The sequence below is a fragment of the Bombus pyrosoma genome, linkage group LG7 (genome assembly GCF_014825855.1).
Source record: "Bombus pyrosoma isolate SC7728 linkage group LG7, ASM1482585v1, whole genome shotgun sequence".
Classification (NCBI taxonomy): Eukaryota; Metazoa; Arthropoda; class Insecta; order Hymenoptera; family Apidae; genus Bombus; species Bombus pyrosoma.
This window is the reverse complement of record NC_057776.1, coordinates 3541959-3564109: the sequence shown is the minus strand read 5'-3', so window position 1 is coordinate 3564109 and position 22151 is coordinate 3541959. Positions and strand designations below refer to the sequence as shown.

Genomic DNA, 22151 nt, shown 5'->3' with positions numbered 1-22151 from the left:
AACGGAATACGCGATGAAGAGTGCAGTGATCCTGCGGTGGACAGAGATCTAGGAAAGCACCGAAAGAGAGATTTTTGTTTTCTTTTTCTCTTCCTGCGTAGCACAATTCCCCGCCTTAATAGCTAAGAATACACGTAGACTGAACCTAATGGGAAGAGATTTCTCTCCATTAACATATTCTCACGATTGTAACAGATCACGTTATCGTTTGGGTCAATTACATGTTATACGCATTTGCTACTAAGTAGTAGTCGCTCGCGTGGCGATAGTACGATAAATGGGTAATATGTTCGCATAATAAAGCAAAGAACCGGTGACATAAGTGCATCTTACTCGTACCATGAGAAAAGAGGTGAAAACGGAAAGAAAGGAGATTACCGGCTACCGTAGTAATACGATGTAACTTCTCTTAACGTGAACCGACAGTTACGTATCGCGTTAATGATTTCGTGTCTACACTTTCTACCAAGACTTAAATGGTCGCGTTCACTTCCGTCCGGGATAACAGCGCAAACTGTTTGGAATACCCCTGCGCATTATTATTATATCACAGAACAGGTGCATTGCACCTTCTGTTCCACATGTACAATACCGACCGTAACTACATAATTCTAAATTATTACAAATATGTACAGACGTACTTTAAATGAAACTTTTTAATCTAATTTTCCCCCTGGATCTTATCTCGAGGAATTGGATATGGTTACTACATATTAATAAAAACAGTAATTGATATTACTCAATACAACTAAAAGAGTCGCAATTGAAGGTGGATGAAAATTGGTACAGACACCTGAATTAAATGACATTAAGTGAGTATGTTCAATGTTGGAACAGTGGAGCAATTGAAATATACGATTCTAGTCACATTCTAGAAGTTTCTATAGATTCTATGAAGTGTCATCTATTCATTACAGGTAAACACAGAACTTGAATGATACAGGTATATTCCTCGTTTCAATTCAAAATTTAACAGAGCATTTGTTTCCAGTCATGGCAAGAGGCAAAATGTACTTTTGTATTTGGAGAACTGCGTTAGGTGCCAAAATACTTATAAATGGTAGTGTTCCTCTAACATATAAAATCTCGTGCGAAATGTTTTTTACCCTTATCTACATCTAGTAGGTACGTACAACATGTTCGAGTTGACCTTGTATGGGATTTGGTTAAGGAATCAGCAAAAAGTTTTAACCTATAAACATTGCGTAATGAAGTCGATCAGAGGTTATGTACGACGTCATATGCACAAAACACGTAGTATAGTACAATTTTCTTTTTGCGATGAATATGTCACGTAGTATTAACAGTTTATGCAAATCGTGACTAACATGATACTATACGATTTTATGGGTTACTTACTCGTTCCTCGCGACATCTATGATCATATACTATGGTGCGTTTTTTAGTTCATGGCAAAGTGTGAATTGCCTGTTATGAACCTTTTTGTCATACGTCGGTGAACCGCAGATCACGTAGCACTCTGTTTTTTCCTCGATCGCCGATAAACTGCAAATCACGTACCACTAAGTTTCCCTCGCTTAAAAGCAACTTTATTTTATTATACGTGTCCGTGATATCCGAGGTTATATTCTTGCTACAACAAATGTATAGAGTACTGTTTTTCAAACCCTATTGCAAGTATAATGCCAAAGTTTCGTCATAAACTTTCGCTTCTGAATTAAATTGAAACAATGCAATCATATATATATATATATACAGTTAATGAAAATACTTTGACACCTACCATAGAAAATTTGGATATATATAAATATTGTATAAGTCACATGAAACCTTTTGAAATTTCATTACCATTGCAATGAAAATGATTGTCATGATTATGTTAAATTCGAAACTAATCTGAAACTGTATACAGAAGTTATAAGATATTTATTACAAGTATATACATACTTAGGAAAAAAATCAATATACAGCATGAACAACCATCTTAAACATAATAATAACTATAAAAAATGATGTGTGTTCAAATATTTTTGCGATACTTGTATTAGATATCCATTAAATATGTCCATTGTTAAATTTGCTCCATTTAAATTTTACCAACATAATCACGACAATCGGGTCCCATTACAGTGTTAATGGAAATTCAAAATGTTTTGTGTAACACATCTGATATATATATATTCATAAAAGCTTTCTATAAGCGTCGCAGTACTTTCGCCAACTACTGTATAAATGAATATTAACAAGTACCAATATTCGTACAATATTTTTTAGTCTGCAGTCGGTTATAAATTTTACGACAATAGAGATTTATCATTCAGAGTAGAAACTACGATTATTCATACACTCTCGGCGCTTCAATCATGAGTTTAATAATTCATCTACGCTTCGCTCGAAACAAATCTACGAGAAATACGAGAACGGCTATTAGTAGCGCATTTTGTCAAGCACACGATTCGCCAGAGTTACCAAATGTCACCTCTGGTCTCTATTTCGCCAGACTTTTTCTATTATTAACGAAAAATGTAACACTGAGTTGTCATTGCGAAAATAAAAAATGAAAAGAAAAGAACGAGCGGTTGTTACGAAAAACATATATGCGAAATAAAAAGTAGCCGTGCGCACGAAAAAACTTTAATTCAAGAAAGGAAGGTGAACGCAAGAGACAAGTTTGCCAACCACTATCGCGAATTTAAACGTTTTCAGCGCTTCCCACCATTCAGCCAGAACGCTCCACCGCGATTTCAATTTAAACGAATGCGAAAACGTTTCTCTCTCGCAACTGTTTTTTTTCCTCGTTTTGTTTAAACACCGTGTTTCCCACTTCACTGAGTTTTCTAGTCGGACTGGTCAGTTCAGAAACGCGTATAGAAAAACTAGTGGAAACGGAACAACGGTGATGCCAAAAGTTGCCATTTTCTTCGTTATTCTTTTATTTCTCGCATCTCTTGGGAGACCAATGTGTACAAATGTTATAGAGATATAAAAACTATCAGGACAATCAATGAACATTGTCGACGACATCTAATTTGCATTTCGATAATTTTATTAACCTCGTAGCGAATACGCCGAAGATGTATTCTAACTCGGAGAAGAAAAGAATTCGCTCATTTTTCGAGAATGTTCTAACAATGGAGCAAAAAGTATTTCACACCCGCCCATTCACGTCGCTCGTTTTTTCCGTTCGAAAGAACGATAACTCCCGCGTGCAATTAATTTTACTTTTTCAGTCGCGTTTTATAGACCTTGGCAAAACGAACAAAAATAAAAAAGAAAAAAGAAAAATGAAAAAAGGAAAAAGACTGGTATCAATCATTTCATTTCACCAGCGTTCTCTCTGTTTCGCCCATCTTTTCAACAAGCCCTGAGAGCCGCGTACTTCCCCTTTCGCCTATCTATTCGTGTTCGTTTCTCTCCCCTCTTTCAGTCTGCGTTCTCTTTCCCCTCACTCAAGAGAACATAGCCTCTCTTGCTCACGCCGCGCCACAGTCGGAATCAAACGAAAGAAGGCACTTCGAGGTCCAGCCAGTCATTATCTAAAACGTCCTGAGGTAAGCTATTAAATGCCATCGGTATCTTTCTCGGTGGCCCGCTTGTCGCGCTTGTCGTTCTTCTCTCCTTTGTGCCGACTGGCTGCTCAGCGTCTTCCAAGATCGTGGCCTAGACATGGGTGGCCTTTTCCTTCCCTGTGCTCGTATTATAAAGAACGAAGAATCAAGAAGGGAACAAGAACAGAACGAACGACCCGGCAGCAGCAGCAGCAGCAGCAGCAGCAACAGAGAAGAGAAGAGTGTACGGATAGGTAGAACCTTCTCTCTCTTATTTTATCCCCGGTTTCTTTCTATCCATCTGTCTTTGTCTCACGCTCTACCGAGAACTGACATTCCAGCCGCCTATTTCGAGAATGACTGGACCCGTTTTGTGTCGCGACATGTACCTGTGTATTTCTCTCTCTTGCTCCTCTGTTCATTGGAATCACGCCAGTTTCGCCGGCAGCAGACTCGCCCAGTATTCTCGTCTTTCTCGCACCCATCCGCCAAGCTACGCGTATAGCCCCCCTCCTCACACCCCTTTTCCTTGCCATCCTTCTTTCTCGCTCCTTGCACCGACATTTTCGTTCGATACCGGGGCGCGTGCGACTACACACCGACGACGTATATGTCCTCTATCTGCTCCCACCACTCTCCTATTCCAAACCCTCGTTCATTTGCTCTCCTTCGCTACTGTGTCTCCTTTTTTCCCTTGTCACTCCTTTGCACGTCTCTCCTTTTGTCCGTCTCTGTTTCTTTGGATGTGGCACATATGTGGCAGAGGGTAATAATTATTACGAACAGCTCGGTCCCCTTTGTGCCATGTAAGAAAATATCCGCCACGAGTAGAGAATAAAGCGAGAGTAGAATGGAGGACCCCATTGCATTGCTTTCAACGCCCCCTATGTGTTTTCATTGGATGGCTTTCGCCCGGTGAGAACTTGTATTCCTATTGGTGAACCGATGTAGCGGATATGTACATGTTTTTTAATCTCGATAATACACTGGGAATATAGATTAAGTTCATAGAGTATCTGGTCGTTAGTTTGGCCTAAGATTCTGCAACAGACTCCTGGGAGAACGGGCCCTTAGGGTGGATGCACAAGTCACACGTTATAGATACGTAATTACGATCAAATACATTTCAACTATTGGAATCGTGTATATATGTGTAATATTAAGCGACCTGTTTGAATACAATAACAAGAACTTCGTAGATAAACAGTAACATTTGGCGGATTAATCGATAATTGAAAACCGTCGAAACATGTATTTTGATCATATAAAAACAATTTATATATTTCGCAAATGTAATCGATAGAAAACCGTAAACATGAATTTAATATGAAAACACAGCCGGTTAATCAACGCCACGAAAACGGCACGGTAACGAATTTGTTACGTGCAAATTATATACTCGACGGTGCCGTTCAATTTGCACCAGAACAGCTTTTCTTCCTGCAGGCAACAAGGCAACGTGCAGTTTCAGGAGGGAATAGTTATCACTCTGTACGTTCGCTCCCCATCTCCACAACCCCCATCCACTGTATACTCCGTCTTTCTCGCACCCTAAGTCCACGTTTGTCTCTCTGCTTGCATGTTCCTATGTATATATGTGTTTGTGTCCCGCTGAAAAGCTCGGCGTTCAGTCGAGCACAAGCAATGGCGGCTATTCAAAAGCGTATTGCAAAAATTCCGCCGATAGAGGATGAACAACTTCTCTCCCTCTTTCGATGCATAGGCAAATCGCGTTCGGTGGAGTGACTCGAAAACGTAATTTCGACGGGCAAACTGACAGAGAAGAAGAGAACGGGAGGAAAACGGGACTAAAACCAGCCAGAATAGTTAACTCTGATATTCATCCAGGATACTTCAGAGGATCCCTACACACGGTTGTACGTGTGTCTCTGTTTCACATGCTGCGTGACTTTTCTCGACTGCTCTAACTCTATATTGTCATTGGCTGCTTACCTTCCTCTAACACTGGCTCGGCGATCCGCTGGATCCCCTCACCCCCTGCTGCTAGACGAATGCGCGTCTCTCTTGTCCTTCTGATAAATTTGACCTCTCATGCACCTCTCCTGCGTAATAACGCGAATGCGCTTACGCTCGTTTGTCGCATTTCCCGAGGCAGACCGAACAATTGTTTTATATTCATTTGCATCTGCGGGCTCGTGCACCCTTCTATTCGTGTCGAAAAAAATAAAAACACAGAAGAAAGAGAGGAGAAAACGAGATGCAAGATAGAGGGGAGATTTGGAAGGGTGAGAAAGACGAACAAGAGAGCGGAGAGCGAAAGAGAATTATGAATAAAGCATTTAATTATATTTTTTCGAGTGTTCTCCTTTGTGCAGCCAAGCATAACCCTTTATCCGCAGGATTCGTTAAGTTAAGTGGTTTCAGCAGCTGCCCCCTCTTCTACTCTCTCACTCATCCTAAGCAGGAGCAAAGATGGATGTGGGGTGAGGACAGCTATAATTTAGCCTGCACTTGCTTATTTACTACGCCCATTATCGTCGTAACGCACTTTGCATGCTTTCGCCCATTTCAGCGCTTTCGGTTCGAGGTTGGAGGAACTTTGGAGGCGGTAAAATGAAAGGGTGGGGATGAACGAAGAAGAACATCGCTCAAGTGTAAACAGAGATTGAGAGTTGAAGAACGTGTTTTCGTAATAAGCACCAAAAATTCCATTAAATGATTGATATCAACGAAATAGTAAACAGAACGTTCGCATTTCTTAGGAAAAATTTTACATAACCTTACAATACCTGCTATTTGCTAACCCCAATCTAGGAAATCGAGAAACTAAATTGGAATTTAATCGAGAAAAATCGAAGCTACGCGTTTAATCGCTATTTAATATCTGTCTAAACATTCGAGTGTGGGAGGTGCGCTTGCGTATAGGTTCGTGTTAATAATATTTAAAGAGAACCCGGCGCGGCGAAATATTTTTCTCACGATCATTACTTCACACGGGCTAGCGCAGAAATAAAAAAATTAGTCGAGAAGATTTTACTGTCGAATAACGGGGTGAGCGCCTAGCGTTTCCTTTGAGAGAAGTTAGGAGTTAACGAGTCACAGAAGCGCGAGACGCGCTGGACCTGCGTGAAAAAGGTACACAACACGGTGCATATGAAAAGAGAAGAACAAAAGTCTCGGCCAAGAAGGAAACAAAGAGAGCAGGTATAAGTAGAGAAAGAAAAATGTACATATATATATATATATATAAATTATAGGTATACCTACTTGTTTTTTATAGGGTTGGCGGTCTTGCTTATTGAGGTCGTCTGCTATTCAACAGCAAACCTAATAATAGGAGGCCGTTTTCGTAGAAGGAAGCGAGGGAAGTCGTTGTACCGAATTATTCCGCGGCTCGGACCTGCAACAAGGCGCATAAAACGAAATTAATGCGGCAATAATCGTTTTGAGCATAGTGTAATTCGCTAAGCCAACTATCCTTGAGGCCGGTTTAATTCTACAATAATTGTTCTACATGGCAACTAATCACTGTGATATTACGTTGCCGTACTTTTCATACGTGGCGTCGGTCCATGCGCCATTTCGAATCAGTTTCCGCACTCTGCTTGTCTAACCTCAATTTTTACACGTTTATTTTTCCTTTTATTATTTTTACGTCGCTTTTTCATTCCCTTTGCTGGAGGCTCGTCGAGGTTGGCGTTACGCCATAATATAGCGCGTGATATTAGGGAAAACGCGTCCGTAAATTCATTACCTTTTACGAGGCGTTTTCCTCGTTGTTAGCCGCCTTTTTATCCTCAAGACCATTACTCTACTGTCGCCCATTACGGCGATCCCTACACGCTAAGTATTAAAATCGCGCGCAATGACAGGCTACAGTTCTCACGCTTGCTCGACAACGTGATCAAGTGAAACATAAAACACAAAATAAAGTACAGCGCGTTCATGAAGGCAGACACGCACTTGTCCATTTACCAAGAAGATTGGAATACATACGATGAAACAAACAATTACACGGCAGGGGAAATTAAATACATCGAGAATTGATAAATGTTACCTATCGTGGATACTTATAATAGCTCATGAATGCGCATTTATGTGTCATGTCATTATCATGTCATTACATGTGTACATAAAATATTTTGAAATTCCATAATTGAAGAGTGCTTGTAACAAACACTGTAAGTGCCAATTTTTATTTTTTTTTTCTTTACTGGAAGATGTTCTACGTGCCAATAAGAACGCAGTGCTATAGAATATAAATGCAATTCGCCTGTCTGAATATTTAATAATAACTCTACAAGACAGCGTCACAAGGTCGTCTATATAGAAAAAAATAAAGTGCCAATGAACATTAGTTAATTATTCTTTAGCTTTTGCACATGCCATCTATGTAAGTTATCCTAAATGAACAAAACATTGAGTTTTCTTTACAACCAAGAGATGGCACATAGAGGCTTTTCTACACATACATTTTTCTTTTTCATGAGTTTGGGCTACATTAATGCGTGTTTTCTTTCCCTCCTAAAAAACTTGTTTCTTGGCACTTACAGTGTTTTCTACAAGCAGCGCATAATTATATTGGTAAAGTTTGAAATATACATGAAAATGTACGTAGAAGCTACAAGATGTTTCGTAAATGCATCTAATAGTTATGTAACAGTGCTCGGAGAAGTCAATTTATGTATGGAAATTTTTGATTGCGAATTAGAAGATAATTATCAAATTTACATATGATAGTAACATTATTATTACGTAACATTAAGGATACGTCCCGATTAATTAGCGATTAATCGTAAACTGCGTGAATATTCGAATGGAGATGAATTATATTCGGCGGAATGTATGCAATTACATTACATTGGGGATCATTATAGGTCAGAGTCACGATACATCTCAAGGGAGCGGAACTCCATCTACCACAGGAATTCAAATGATTGTCTCATCTATAAAACTTTTGTCATCAAAATTCGCAATAACTCCAACTTTTGTACCCAGTGGCGGGAAAACGAAATTTCGTTTCATAACCTAAGATCCCCAATATTTACTTTTACAATATTATTTGTAAGCCACTACGCCAAGTCCTAACTACTAATTAAGTAAATTGAACAAGAACCAATCCTCCTATTTACTAAATGCTTCGCCGTCTAGACCGCAGACACGTCCTCCAAACACGAAACATAGACAATAGGAAACGCGTCGATCTGATTCCGTATCTAGGAAAGCATGCCACGATACGGTTAATTTCGATCGAACGACCAGAGAACTGCCACCCCCGGATTCTGATTAAAACAATCCTCTACAACACACACACATACACACACGAGAATACAGAGAAAACGAAATATCGTTCAATTAGAAGAATAAAATTGTCAGCTGTTATAACGTAAAGCCCATTGGCTACCACAAGCTACCATAAGTCGCCGAAGTATCATATTACCAATCCTAGATATTTAATAACTAGACTGCGGATTTTTATAAGAGATTTAGAAATACAAAAATGCATAGAATGCACGTAATATGCAAACAAATTGGATGTAAAAAATATCCAAAGTATATAGCACACTTTATAACATTCGCTAGGTCCTATTCTTTTATTCCTATTCATGAAGATGTGAATCCGTATAAAAATTCGCGGTCTAGTAATAATCTACTTTGATAAGTTGGACATGTTCGCGTAAGTGCGTCACCTTTCTCTGTAATTAAGGTGATTTCGAGCCGTCAAAAGCGTGCAATTACAGAGCAATAGAAAGAAAGCTACGCGATAACTACGTAATAACCGTTAACGTCATCAGATTTTAATCACGGAAGCAAAGTTACTACCCCGGCTCCTGGGTTAGGCTACGGCCACGAACCACCATAAACTATCCACTTACTAGACACTCACCACGCGCTCCATCTACCAAACTGTACGAAGAACCTCCTCCCACTCTACGGTTCGATTAAATTCTCGTCTATAAAACCACACGGCTACCTGAAAGCCAGTTTCGATCGTGTCTATCCGTATCGATCAGTGCTTCTGATTAAAATGGTTCGGAGAAGCATCGGAGGGGACGACCATGAAGGATTCGAGAGCGAAGCAGCTCGCTGGAGCAACTTATCTCGTTCATGAGATAATGTTCGAATGGATTAAAGCAGTAGATATATATGCTTGATACAAGGATAGTGGCAGATGACGATATGGTTCAGAAAGGATGAGATAGACGATGCAGGTACCGAAACCCGTGAAATCGTTTATCTCAATTCATGCAGGTGGCAATACACGTTCGAGGATGTGAAACGTTTCACGAACGTCGTTACCCTGACTGCTCTTCATCGACCAAAAATACACGCTGATTTCATTGTCTCTTATCTGTATTTGTCAACTATTCAGAATAGGGTACATCTTAATTAGGAATTATCCTTAGATAAGAATAGAGTACATTTCCGATGATCTTGTAGATATGTTGTCAAAATCAAGATCCTAAGTATTTTCTTCTTACATACGTAACCCTCGGTCGACAATGCGATCGAGTCCACTTCTCGTCAATTGTTCAATTTCATTAGGACACGTTTAACCAAATTAGCAAGAATGCAGCGAGAGTAAAAGCATTCAATGTAAATGGTCATCGAGCAACTGCTTTCTCAACTCTAGTAATAAACGCTACAAGAGACTCTTCGACACGGTCATCAAACGCCAAGTGTTGAAAGGATGCTAGTTTACACACCTTAGTTTTACCAAAGCGATAGAAAAACGAAAGGAAATTGCTTGTTGAAAGGAAGCACCGAAACTAAAGAACAGATAACGGCTACGATAGATACAAACTGAAAAACAATTACAGCTATAAAATTAATCGGAAGCTTTATCGTAATTACGAGAACTTTATCGCCGTGTGAAGGAGCTCTTACCGATTCATTTAACGACTAGACACCTATGAGAACGGGTGCGCCCCGTTTCCCTCCTCGTTTTTGTAAACAGAGGCACGGCGGTCGAGAATGTGTTTATGATCGATAACTCTTGGAAATCGTGCAGCGTCGAGCGTGTTGTTCAATATTTAACGCACTGTCCCAACCTCTTTGCGCCGCAGTCGAGCGCAGCAGCCGGGACGACATGAATTTCAGATGGGATGAAAGTAAAATCATCTGACAACGACGCCAGCGTTACGATTGAATTAACGTCTACGTGGTTGAAACGTTTACCCTAGCGAGGGCGTTTGATAATTTAAGAGGCATGAGCGAAGCGGATCCATTGACTGTTAATAGAAATGGAAGAACGATTAGACAAATTCGACAGGATAAGATCGGTGACGCCGGAAACGAATTATTAATCCTGGAATGATAGTACACTGTGATCTTCATGTATTAAGTAACGTGTTCGTTTTTATTGAAATATATGTAACTTTGTGCGCTACACCGAATCAGCCGCATAGTGTGATACACTATATATATATATATATATATATATAAGTATATGTGTACGAGTATGTGTGTAGTGCGTAGCATTTCGTAGAACAAAAGAATGTCACTGTTCCGTACGCAGGGTAAAAATTGAAAGCAGAAGAGTGCTGAAACACGTGTAATGAGTATCTATGAACATCTTGTAAATCACAAATTAAATAAATACAAAACTATTTTATTATCGTCTATACATGTAATGAAAGTGTTGCTACGTATTTATTTTCACGATTACGATCTACAATTCTCGACAATTTTACACGAAGTATACGCATTATATATGAGAGTGTGCTGGTAAATTTTCGCAAAATTTTTTACATATTCGACATGTAGATAGCGAATTATTGTTTCGTAATTAGCAGATCATTTTACAAGAGGGCCATAGAAGTGTGACGTGTGACAATCCAAAAGAAACAATGCGCTATTCTAACGTTAAAAACGTAACAGAAATGCGCGAAATTACGGAAAGAAAGATTCGGATGGTATATATATATATATCTATGAACGATAAAAATGACTCGGTAAAAATGGCCTGGTAAATTGAATCCACTATATCTCGCGCTAATGAAAATTTAAAATGGAACTACAATCGCTTTAATGAAACCTATAAATATACGCGGAACAGTTTAATCGAAACAGACTGTGAGCCAGTCGTATCCGTTTTATAAATATAGAACAAATTTGATCGGCGAACGTAGCGCCATTCCGAATGAAAGCACAACTGTCTCGATCTATTCTTCGATTTGTGTTATTGTCCTGTATCGAGAAACGTATTGCAGAAGGAAACGCTAGCTTTACACTTGCATGTGTTGTCCACGATTATTAGCCGCCTTGCTGCGTAATCCTCTCTTCGATATGTTATAGGACACGCTATCGTAAACGCAGAAACAACGGATACAATTTTATCTGATGCAGGTGGTGTGGAAAATGCACATCGATAAAATAGAAATTCACATATGAGGACCACAGAGAAAACATAATCAATTCATTGTTATTGATCTCCTGACTTTTACGTTAATTGTTAAGTTAAGTTAAGTTAAGTCAAAATCTATGAATTTTTAAGAAACCAAAAACTATTTAACGTAATCGTGAAACTAAATAAGGGGATAATTTGAAATTAGTTGACAGTATAATAGAATTAAAAAATACCCTTTTCTTATTTAAAAATAATTGAAAATATGATTTGTCATAATGCTCCTCTGTGATCTTACGTCGGCGAATATGAGAGTGATTCGAAGACACAAAATCTAAAAAATTTAAATAGTACTATATATAAATGAAATTGGCAGTGATATCATACTTTTATTCGAACATTATATAACCAATAGTAATTAAGAGCGGAGTATCGGTTAATTAAAACGGCACTATGTTTCGGTGTTCTCGTGTTTTCTCTTGCCTTCAGTCGTCGAAACGACCTAAGCAAACGTAACTATTTTTCGAACTGGTACACTTAACGAGCAGCGACGGTACAGGCATCGACTAACACTGGCAAAGACAGACAGAAAAATCGAAAACGAGGAGGGAAAGATTTCTAGAGAACTTGAAAGAGATTCGAAGAAGGTTCCGATAAAAAGGAAGGCGAGCTACTCGACGTACGGACAGCCAATCATCGAAACTTTTGTCTACGACCTCCTCGAGATGAGCCGTGGCTCATTTTCAGCGAGTAAAAACGACTAAAGATGGCGGTGCTCTGTAAGAATCGGTAACGACTCGATCTTAACGATCAGTAAGCACGTTCGGGTCAAGTGTACACCATCTCTGCGAACTTTTGCTAACGACAATACACCAAGGCGGAGACAGAAGTCATTTTTTCTCCTCTTCTTTTCTTTTTCGACTGCCTCCTCTTTCAACGCTGACGAAAGCTTATTACGGACGGTTGAAGCGAGTGTCAAGTACTAGCTGAAAGCTTAAACCGTCGTTGTGACACAATAACAGCTCGAGATTTTCCGTTTCAGGTGTCTACGGTTGTACGTTGTTTCACGCGTCGAGTGTACATGATGAAGCATATACACAGGGGCAAAGGGGGCGCGTGTATCGCGCGAAACAACAAATCTGTCGATCCAGTTTAGCAACTGCACTTAACCTATTTTCGTCCGGAAATTACATCGGTAGGTGCGTGTTATTACTATGCGAAAACGGATTTTATAAAAAATTGAAAAATCGAATTTCCGAGCGGCGGAAAAGCGGATTTCTTGCCCTCGTCCCATCATTCGGGTGCTGTGCTTCGTTCACTACCGACCGAACAAATTAAGGTCAATACGGAGAGGGCTGTATTTTCAGCAAAATATTCCATCGTTCGTATCGTCGAATCTCATCGCGGATCGATGACGATAATACCGTTGTAATTTATTACGCTTGACCGGGATATATATCGAAATTCGACCTCCAGGTTGTTAAGCAAAATGGAAAATTGAAAATAGGAATTCGTTTGCATCGGTATCTCATATTTCTTATACGTATCTATCTACGTTTTCTTCTACCCACAACTATACGCGTACGCATAAATTTCAGGGCACACACATCTCTACGTATATCTCGATTGAAAACACGATCGTCATCGTGGATGAAGAATCTCCGGTTACCAGTTGAGTTACAGCCGCAGCCACCGCTTTTTCATCAAAGAAATCTCTTAACGTGTCATTGAATTAAAAACGATGACATTTCACCGTTCGCGGATCGACGTGTATTTTTCTCGGCATAAATATCGCTCGTAACTCGGGCGAGGATCTGGAGAATCGTCCGTGTATCGATACACACAGTCTACATATATACATATACATGTGCAATATACAGACACACGTATATGCTCCATCGAGGGACCGCCATGGAACACTTGAAACGGATTTTCAGCGGAGAATACGGCGCAGTTAAAACAGTGACGACAGCTTTTAATTGAGGCTAGGACGCCAAGTGAAATATTGGAATTAATCGCGAAACTTGCGTCGGCTAACGAACGAAGAGAGCTATCGAGTTAGATCAGTCAACGAATAATGGAAGAATCGATACAATGCCGCCCCATTGACGTCGCCGTGTTTTCGTTCCCCCTCGCCTATATCGTTAAAAATACGAAATTCATCGCGGTTTCGGGCAAAGTTATTGATACAATTTTTGAGAGAAAAATGGATTGTTCGTTCTCGACGCGCTCGATGATGGCGTGCTAATCGTTCGTGTAAAACGATTATACGGTGTTCAAAGTGACTTAAAGCCACCAAAATTATTGTTATTATTTTATTGCTTGCTAATGACGATTCTATCTTTTCGAGTTTAACGAGTTTACAACTCTCGCAAACGTAATAAACGATTTCTATGAAGGATAAATTATTTGTCTTATTACGATTTAACGAGGTAGTTATTTACTTGACAATCTGTTATAATGACAGATGTATTATTTCAGCAAACAACATAGCCAACTTATTTTTAATGTTGCGGTCTGTTTGACTCTGATGACGATGATTGACAAGCTAACAGGTATAATATTAAATATATTATTTCAGCAACAAATAATATAGGTAATATAACCTATTTATGGGTTTGTAATTTGCTAAAATCTGAGGATAATTGAGGTTACACTTTTTACAATTCGCATTAATGAAGGAGTAAGATTACAATAGTAAAATTTTCTCCTTCTAAGAACTATAAAACACAGGTGAATCTACACGTCTTACTCGATTTGAAAGATCTAAAATTGCATTAAATTTTTAAGTTTCTTCTATATCCAACGATATTGTGTCTCGTTACAGTGTTTCGTGGACTTTCATCGCAACAGGATGACTGTCGTTTTCATTGGAAGGTAAGTGATTTAAAGAGCTTGTAAATTAAGTTAGCATTTGCAAGATTATCGATACAGAACAATTGTTTCAACGAATTATATGGGTATACGGTATGAATGCAAAATGGGCCAGATACATAATAACGTACTTAATCAATTTCGAGGGTGAATGCATCAGATCGTCAAGCTTCAATGTAAAATCTCGTCTCGCTTATTCGACGGCGACAAGTGAACGCACGCAATTTGGCGCTGTCAGCCGGAAACGCGGGATTTTCAAATTTTAATCGAATCCGTCTCACCCGCGCGTTTTCCGTCGATTAAAGGCTTTACAAGCACGGACGGCCGCACGTCCTCCGACGAGGGGAATATTTCATTGGCCGCGATACTGCATAAAACAGCGTGAGAAAACGAATTACTCTTGCAAGCTGACTGAATTGCGTACGATACATCAATAATAATACGTTAATACGTCAGTCATCGAATAAATAAAATCGCGAAATTAACGAGTTGTACCGAGTAATTTCGTATTTCGTTTTAATTACCATTTAACGGGTCACGTCGTCAAGGGTTAAAAATTTCTGGTTGGCAATATGTTTCGCGAAGAAACAATATGCAGCTATTAAAATTGTAAGGCATTTATGTTCCACATTTTTTGCAGTTATTACTATTTGAAGGTAATACTGGTCGTGATGGTTTAGTTTTTGATAAAACTAATACCATAGCCTCGGGCGAGGAATATTTCATCAGAAAATGCGAAAAGTCCCTAGAAATGATTAAACAATCAAATAATATCAACAGCAATACTAGCTACCTATTTGGGCCACATTTTTTCCAACTTCGCGATTCTCTAGCTGTAGAATAAAGGATGATCGTCTACAAAATAAACAATTACTACAATACAACAGTTCCAACGTGTCATTTGACCACTCAAAGAAACTAATTGCAATGCTAGTGAAGCGTCTAGATAATATCCCTATTAGACACAGTTCGCTCGTACAAGTCTCAAGTAATAACAAATGCAAGTCAGTGCGATTAGTATATTACTGGGTAAGCTTTCTAAATTCATAAATACATAAGAAACAACCATGTTGTTTAGCCACCATATGAGAAGAATAACAAAATCATCCATGCACAAAGAAAAGTCAAAGAATGATTCGACAATGCGACAGAGGATATAATAGAAGTCACGTGACGTACGTTCGTCGACGAGAGCGCCATCGGAGATCCGTATGCGGACACGGGTCTATTCTCATTCCGTTGAAACGATATCCACGGCATAGTAATGAAAACCCTGTTTCGTTTCCTATGCAAAGGACCGGCGCGTACTTTTAAACGTGCCGTAATAATACCTTACTAGAAGCAATTAAGTGCAAATACAACCGATTGGGATGAACGTGCACACCGGCGGATGCATTCAGGGGGTTAGGACGTGGAGATAGGATGGACACGGAGGAAGTGGCCCAGGAGAGGAGGGAGCGAAAAGAGGAAGGGACAGAGAGGATAGAGAGAGGAAGGCAGATCGGAAATTGCTTCGAGCATGCTCGCTCGCAATAATACCACGCCTGGCTATGTGTGTGTGTGTGTATGTGCACGTGTGTATACCAAGAGTCTGGCCCTCTATGTGTGGCTACACGTGCATACGTGCATATCCGATGTATAGCTATAGGTATTTGCGTATTTATATATATATATAGGCATACCAATACCAGGATACGGTAAGAACAAAGCCGACGGCAAATGACAGCAGTAATTTTCGCAAACTGTTGTGGGATGCGCGCTGTGGCATTCAAGAATACCGTGCCGTCGTTGCCGCTCTTCGAAATGGTACTACTTTTCCTTTTCTCTTACATACATTCTTTCTTTGACGCCTTCATCTCTCACGCTGATGATCCTCACAACTTACAGGTTTCTTTTTTGGCGGCGTGGTTTCACTTTTTGATACCGCGGTCGATAAGTGGCAGACGCTTGAGGACTTAGGAAGAATTTTATTGATGATTTAACGAGCTTAATTCGGTATTTGACAGTTTAATTTGAGTAAGAATATTCAACGTCGAAGGTAAGGAGCGAAGCTCAGAGAACTTCATGAAAACCAATCAGGCAGAATTAATCCGAGGGCAATGTAATGTATCAATAGACGCGACTGGTTCTTGTAAGAATTTTGCAATTGGTTAAGTATGTATTTAAATCTTAACAGATCCGCTAAGACAATTCTGTTTTATTCTACGATTTATTTCTGCAATCTTTTCTTAATGTTTCACGTTAATCATTTCGCCATCTTCCATTTCATCTGACTCTGTTTCCACGAGTTGTTCTTTGCATCCGACGACGGCACTTTGTTTCCTTTTTTCCCCTCATCGCTCTATTTCTTACTTTGTCGCTTCGTTCTCCGTCTCTATCGTGCGTTCATTTGTCACACTCGCGCTGCTAAGCCACATACACATGTGAGCACGCGGTAGTGGTACGGTGTGTACGGTAAAGCTGGATTTACGCTTCAGAAGGATCGGAATCTGTGGGAAACCGAGCGTCCAATTGACCGGCCAACTGTTACAGCACCCTTGATTCTCCATAGATTCGGATTCGAGATCAAGGCGCGAAAGCCGCGCAATGAATATCCGACCGCACATAGCCATAGGATAAAGGGAAGTCCAGAAAATTTTGCGGTGCGACGCTCGCGAACACGTCTCATTTATCCCCCTTCTTCCGTGATTGTTTGTATGCAGCGATGGTTAGCCTAAAAAAAAGCACTAGGAACCAGAAGCGTACAGAACGTGGACGATAAATTTCTCCGGTGTGCGGCAAAAACAAAGGGAATACGAACCAACGCTTTCTCTCTCTCTCTCTCTTTCTCTCGACGAATTTCTCCTCATAACCACTGAACAATGAAAAAAAACGCAGCAAAAAAAAGAGAGAGGAATGAGAGACGTTTTTTAGCGACTATGTATATTACAATCACGGATTTACAGAAATTTCGATGAAACGACAACAATCTTGATCATCAAGGGTAAAAAGAAAGAACCACCGGCTGATCGTAAATATTTCGTTTCGTCTGGGAGCATGTGTGATCCATTATTCAGGTGAGCACCTCCGACAGCTTATGCTGCAATAACTAAATAATGCCGCGCATTCTTCCGCGTGCGGGCATCGTTGAGCCTCGAGAAAGCCTTAGCCCGGGGAACGCTCGTAGCATTAAGTCGTCCGATGTCGATGCCAGGCCAGCCGGCCGAGAGAGAGCCTAGTATGTATGCAGTGTATCTTGGCCATGCAGAAGCGCGCGCGTGCAGCTGGATGCACTCGCGTGCCGCCACGTAGCCAATCACGTAGCACCGCACAATACGCTGTGCCAGGGAATAATGCCCAATTTTACACGAGGCAAGATTGACGGCCGTATACGTCCTTATACAGGCGAGACGAAATCGGCTTAAAAGTTTCAAAACTTGCCTGAGGCTGTGGCAAGACGAGGAACCAACGGAGTACTCTCGAGGTAAAACGAAGAAAGACAGGTAAACTTGAAAGAGACGGAGAAAGAGGCACCAGGATCGAGAGAACGAAAAAGGGAAACCTTATTTACTTTACGTTATATAGAAAGATAGGTATACATATGTCGGTATACACGCAGAAGTACGTATCCCCTCTTCCAGGGTGGTACGGCTTCATCCATGCGTTAAATTCCTCCGGGGGATTCTTCCTCTTTTCTTGATCCTTCTCTTTCTCTTGTGTTCTGTGTTTCTCAACTGCCCTCCCCACTCTACAGCTACCCCTAACTTCTGTGCTCTTCTCAGTTCACTCGTATCCACTTGCAACAGAACAGACCACTACCGCCACCTCCTCAGGCAAGAGGTGTCTGTCTCTCTTTCACGGGTCTCCCTTTGCTTTCAGTGCAACAACTTTGATAGGGGCAACAGCTCGAGTTTCCGATGTATCGTTCGTAGATCGCGTGGTAGGAAGAGGAGGACGGAGGAACGAAACCGGGAAAAAGAGTTTTAATTTCTTCAGGAGCTCGCGGTCTGGCATCCGTTCGTTCTACACGTGAAAAACCGTGTAAAGGCGGAACACAGCTGAAGAGGAACGGTGAACTGGAAGAAAAGTTACGTGGTAACGTAAGTGAGGTATTGGCCGAGCTGCAATTCCGATCGGACCAATGAATTATTTTTACTGATTCGAACGTATTACCGACACAGATGGCTCCTCGCTCGAAAGTCTACCGCGTAGAGAGGTTCTTCGGTTGGGAACGATAAATGTCGCCCGTACGGCGATTATTCTGCCAATTGCGAACACGGAGCAACCGTTGTAGCGTTGTATCGAAGAACGAATGGTATTTCGAATCGTCTTAACGTTTGTCTTGCTTTTCTCCAATTTCGTACGATCATTGAAATTAATCAAATGGCTATATACATACAATAGCTACAGAAAATACTTTGCTATTTTATTGATCATAAAATTACTTACGTATTAATTAATTAGGTTCCAGTCTATTAAATTTCGTATCGCTATTAAAATGAAACGTGAAAGCTGGTAGGAAGACGCTTTATTCAAAAATAAGCAAATACTTTTTGTAGCCACTATATGCATATATTAAGTATAATATGCATAGTGAATGTAAACATTTCTCTTACATAGGAAGAAAATGTTCGATCAATGATGCCATCTTATTTTATGTATTTACGTATTATTAACTAAAGTGATTATTAAAAAACCTTTAACCATCTCTTTAAAGGGAACGGAATAAAAGAGAGATCGCAAGATATACAATCGAGAAGGGTCGCACAGAGAGCATCCACGTGAGCCACGAACAAGTCACGAGATGCGTGATGACCAGCCAATAAGATTCCACTACTATATTAAACCTTTTAGGAGCCGCTTAAGTCGCGCATAGAGTGACAAGCACCTGCCCTCGTACGACTGGATATACGAGGGGACGTCAGGTTCGTTCTCCTTTATATTCGAGCTGCTTTTTTCATTCGGCTAACTCGTAACCTGCAGCATTCGCATATTCAAAAAGTAGAATAGGCTGTTACCTGTACTACTTTTAACGGCTCGCTGAAACACTGCTACCAAAGTAGAACAAATTTTTACTGCAATCCGTTACTTATAGTTGAATAGCAAATTTAATCCGCATGACAAACATCAAACGATTGCATTTCGAACCTTTATTCTACTACTCGAAAATTCTCTATGAATTAACCCGGTATAGGATATAAATAAACGCACGTATGTATTTACTGTGCAGTAGATCATTTCATTAATCGATGACATATCGTTCCAAATGGATGGCTTCTTAATTTTAACGTTGACTGCACTAGCTCTCTGTGACGTGTTTCACGAATACAAAACCTATACGAATAAACGGCACAGTAATGAATAATATAGCATCAAATTTCAATCAGAGAAGGTATTCGAAATGAAAAACACACTGAATAGCAACTACATATTCTGATTCTATCATATGAAAAACAATTGGAATGCGAACTCATTTTTCTCCTGTCTTGCCTATAAATTTCACAAGAAAAATATAGTACCAATTATTATAAACAGTATTTGTCCCGCTTACTAAGCGGACGTTTCATTATTTAAAAAAGGTTGCTATATACGTTTCGGAAAATTTTTATTCTTGAAGATCGATCACTTTCCTTATGGCAATTTTAAATAGAACAAAATTCATGATATCTTAATTAGGATAGAATATTTATTAGTACAACAAGCGTCTAAAATATTAAATATTCCAAGATCCATTGATATTTAAAAAATGGAATAAAGCCAAAACTAAAAGCATCTATATAAGGAACAAAATGGAATATACGAACTTATTGGATCTAATAGTTAAACGTTAAAAACTGATAAAAAGCCAGTAACGAAGTGGCTTTCCTTCGTTCTTTTGTCTTCTTGTTCCTCTTTTCATGTGCAATGGCAAACGTATCTGCGCGATACGTTGGCAAAGTCAATCTCTGACGGTGCATCAAACATTATTTGATCTATGGCCTCGATTATCCGTTCCGATTTAATTCTCCGCTTTCGACGGGGCACAAAGTATTCGGCAAACAGACCTATCCCGCGAATAATCACGTTCGCGCCCAGCTCTCCCCGTCGGAACACAATTTCCCCGCCTTCAACGCAATTTAATTAAAAACCTGTATTTTTCCGTCAGGATTATCATCCTTGCGCTCTTTGTTTCAATTCCAAAGACTGTTCCTTTGGCGGACCGCGTATTCAGTAGTCCGAGGCAGGGAAAAAGGACCAAGACAAAGCTTTTCTCCGTGAAGACACGTACCAGCGCGCTTCTGTGCTCGCTCCGCCAAAGTTCAAATTAAAAAGAGGAGCAAAGACAAAACGGACAAGAGAAAAACGAAGGGAAGAAAAGAAGTCACAGGGAAGTAAGAAGGAAAAAAGGGAGAGTATACACCAGAAAGAGTTTACGTATGCACGCGTATGAATCTTTCATGAAATTTTCTTCGGTATGCATAAGTAGATACGCCTTACAACAGTTTCATAACGTTACCGACATGAATTATAAATATACAGCGCTAAGTATTAGATCACCTGGATTCGTATAAGATGCGAGAACCTGGTTCACGACGTCGATAAATTAATCGTGATTCTGTACTCGTGCGAGTTAACGATGATGATATCGTTGTGCTATCATATTCATTACGTACGTTCTATTATCGTATAATCACATTCATAAGAAGAATATATTTGCAAGAATTACGGGAGGAAGCGCAAGCTAAGTTGTATCGAAAAAGACTTGTATGAATTAGAAGCAAAATTCAGCAACGATTATTTCAAATCCGCATTGAAATTTGGAACAATTGATGATACGAGTAGTGGAATTGGTTAAAACAATAACCAAGATGTATAGCGGATATAAATAATGGAATTATTTGATGAAATATTGATTTTTAGAATAGTTGCATGAAACACGAAAAACGCGACTTATATTGGGTTGGCAATTAAGCGATTACGGATTTTGTCAATACCATCTAATGACAAAATCCGCAATCATTTAATTGTCAATCCAATATCTTTCCACCGTGATTCTCGCTTATGAACAACGGCGTATACATTCAAGAAATTCGATTCAAAATGTTACGTCTTGCGCGAAGGAATTATTTGTCGAGTTCCCACGTCCGCGACAATCCTAACCAGGAGAGATAGATGATCCTGGTAATTACAGCAGAAAATACCATGTACGTGTGCGCGGTCACTAGCTTCACGGCCACGCATGCGCACGCGCAGGATGCGTATCAGCTATACCGCGATTCCATTTACGGCGGGACGCGACTCGTTAACGCGCGTACGCTGGAACCGTGCACGGATGATAATTAGCTTGGCCCCTACAAAGCCTCGCTATGTACGTCGCCTGAAACTCCCGATGCGTTCTTGTAATAGGGAGAACTAGGTGGAGTAGGAGGAAGAGGAGGTGGAGTCGAGGGAGGACGTAGAAAAGCCGTGTTCCTTTCCGTGTCGAGGTCGCCGGTCCATTC

At 40.0% G+C, this 22151-nt stretch overlaps 1 protein-coding gene across 3 annotated transcripts in view; it reads right to left on the bottom strand.

The window, feature by feature from the left end:
* LOC122568989 overlaps positions 1–22151 on the bottom strand; it is a 121909-nt gene that overhangs the window by 38647 nt on the left and 61111 nt on the right. For all 3 annotated transcript variants that reach the window (XM_043729405.1, XM_043729407.1, XM_043729406.1), the window contains exon 2: positions 6738–6870. The gene's annotated coding sequence lies outside the window, so the exon portion shown is untranslated. The remainder of the gene's footprint in view (positions 1–6737; positions 6871–22151) is intronic.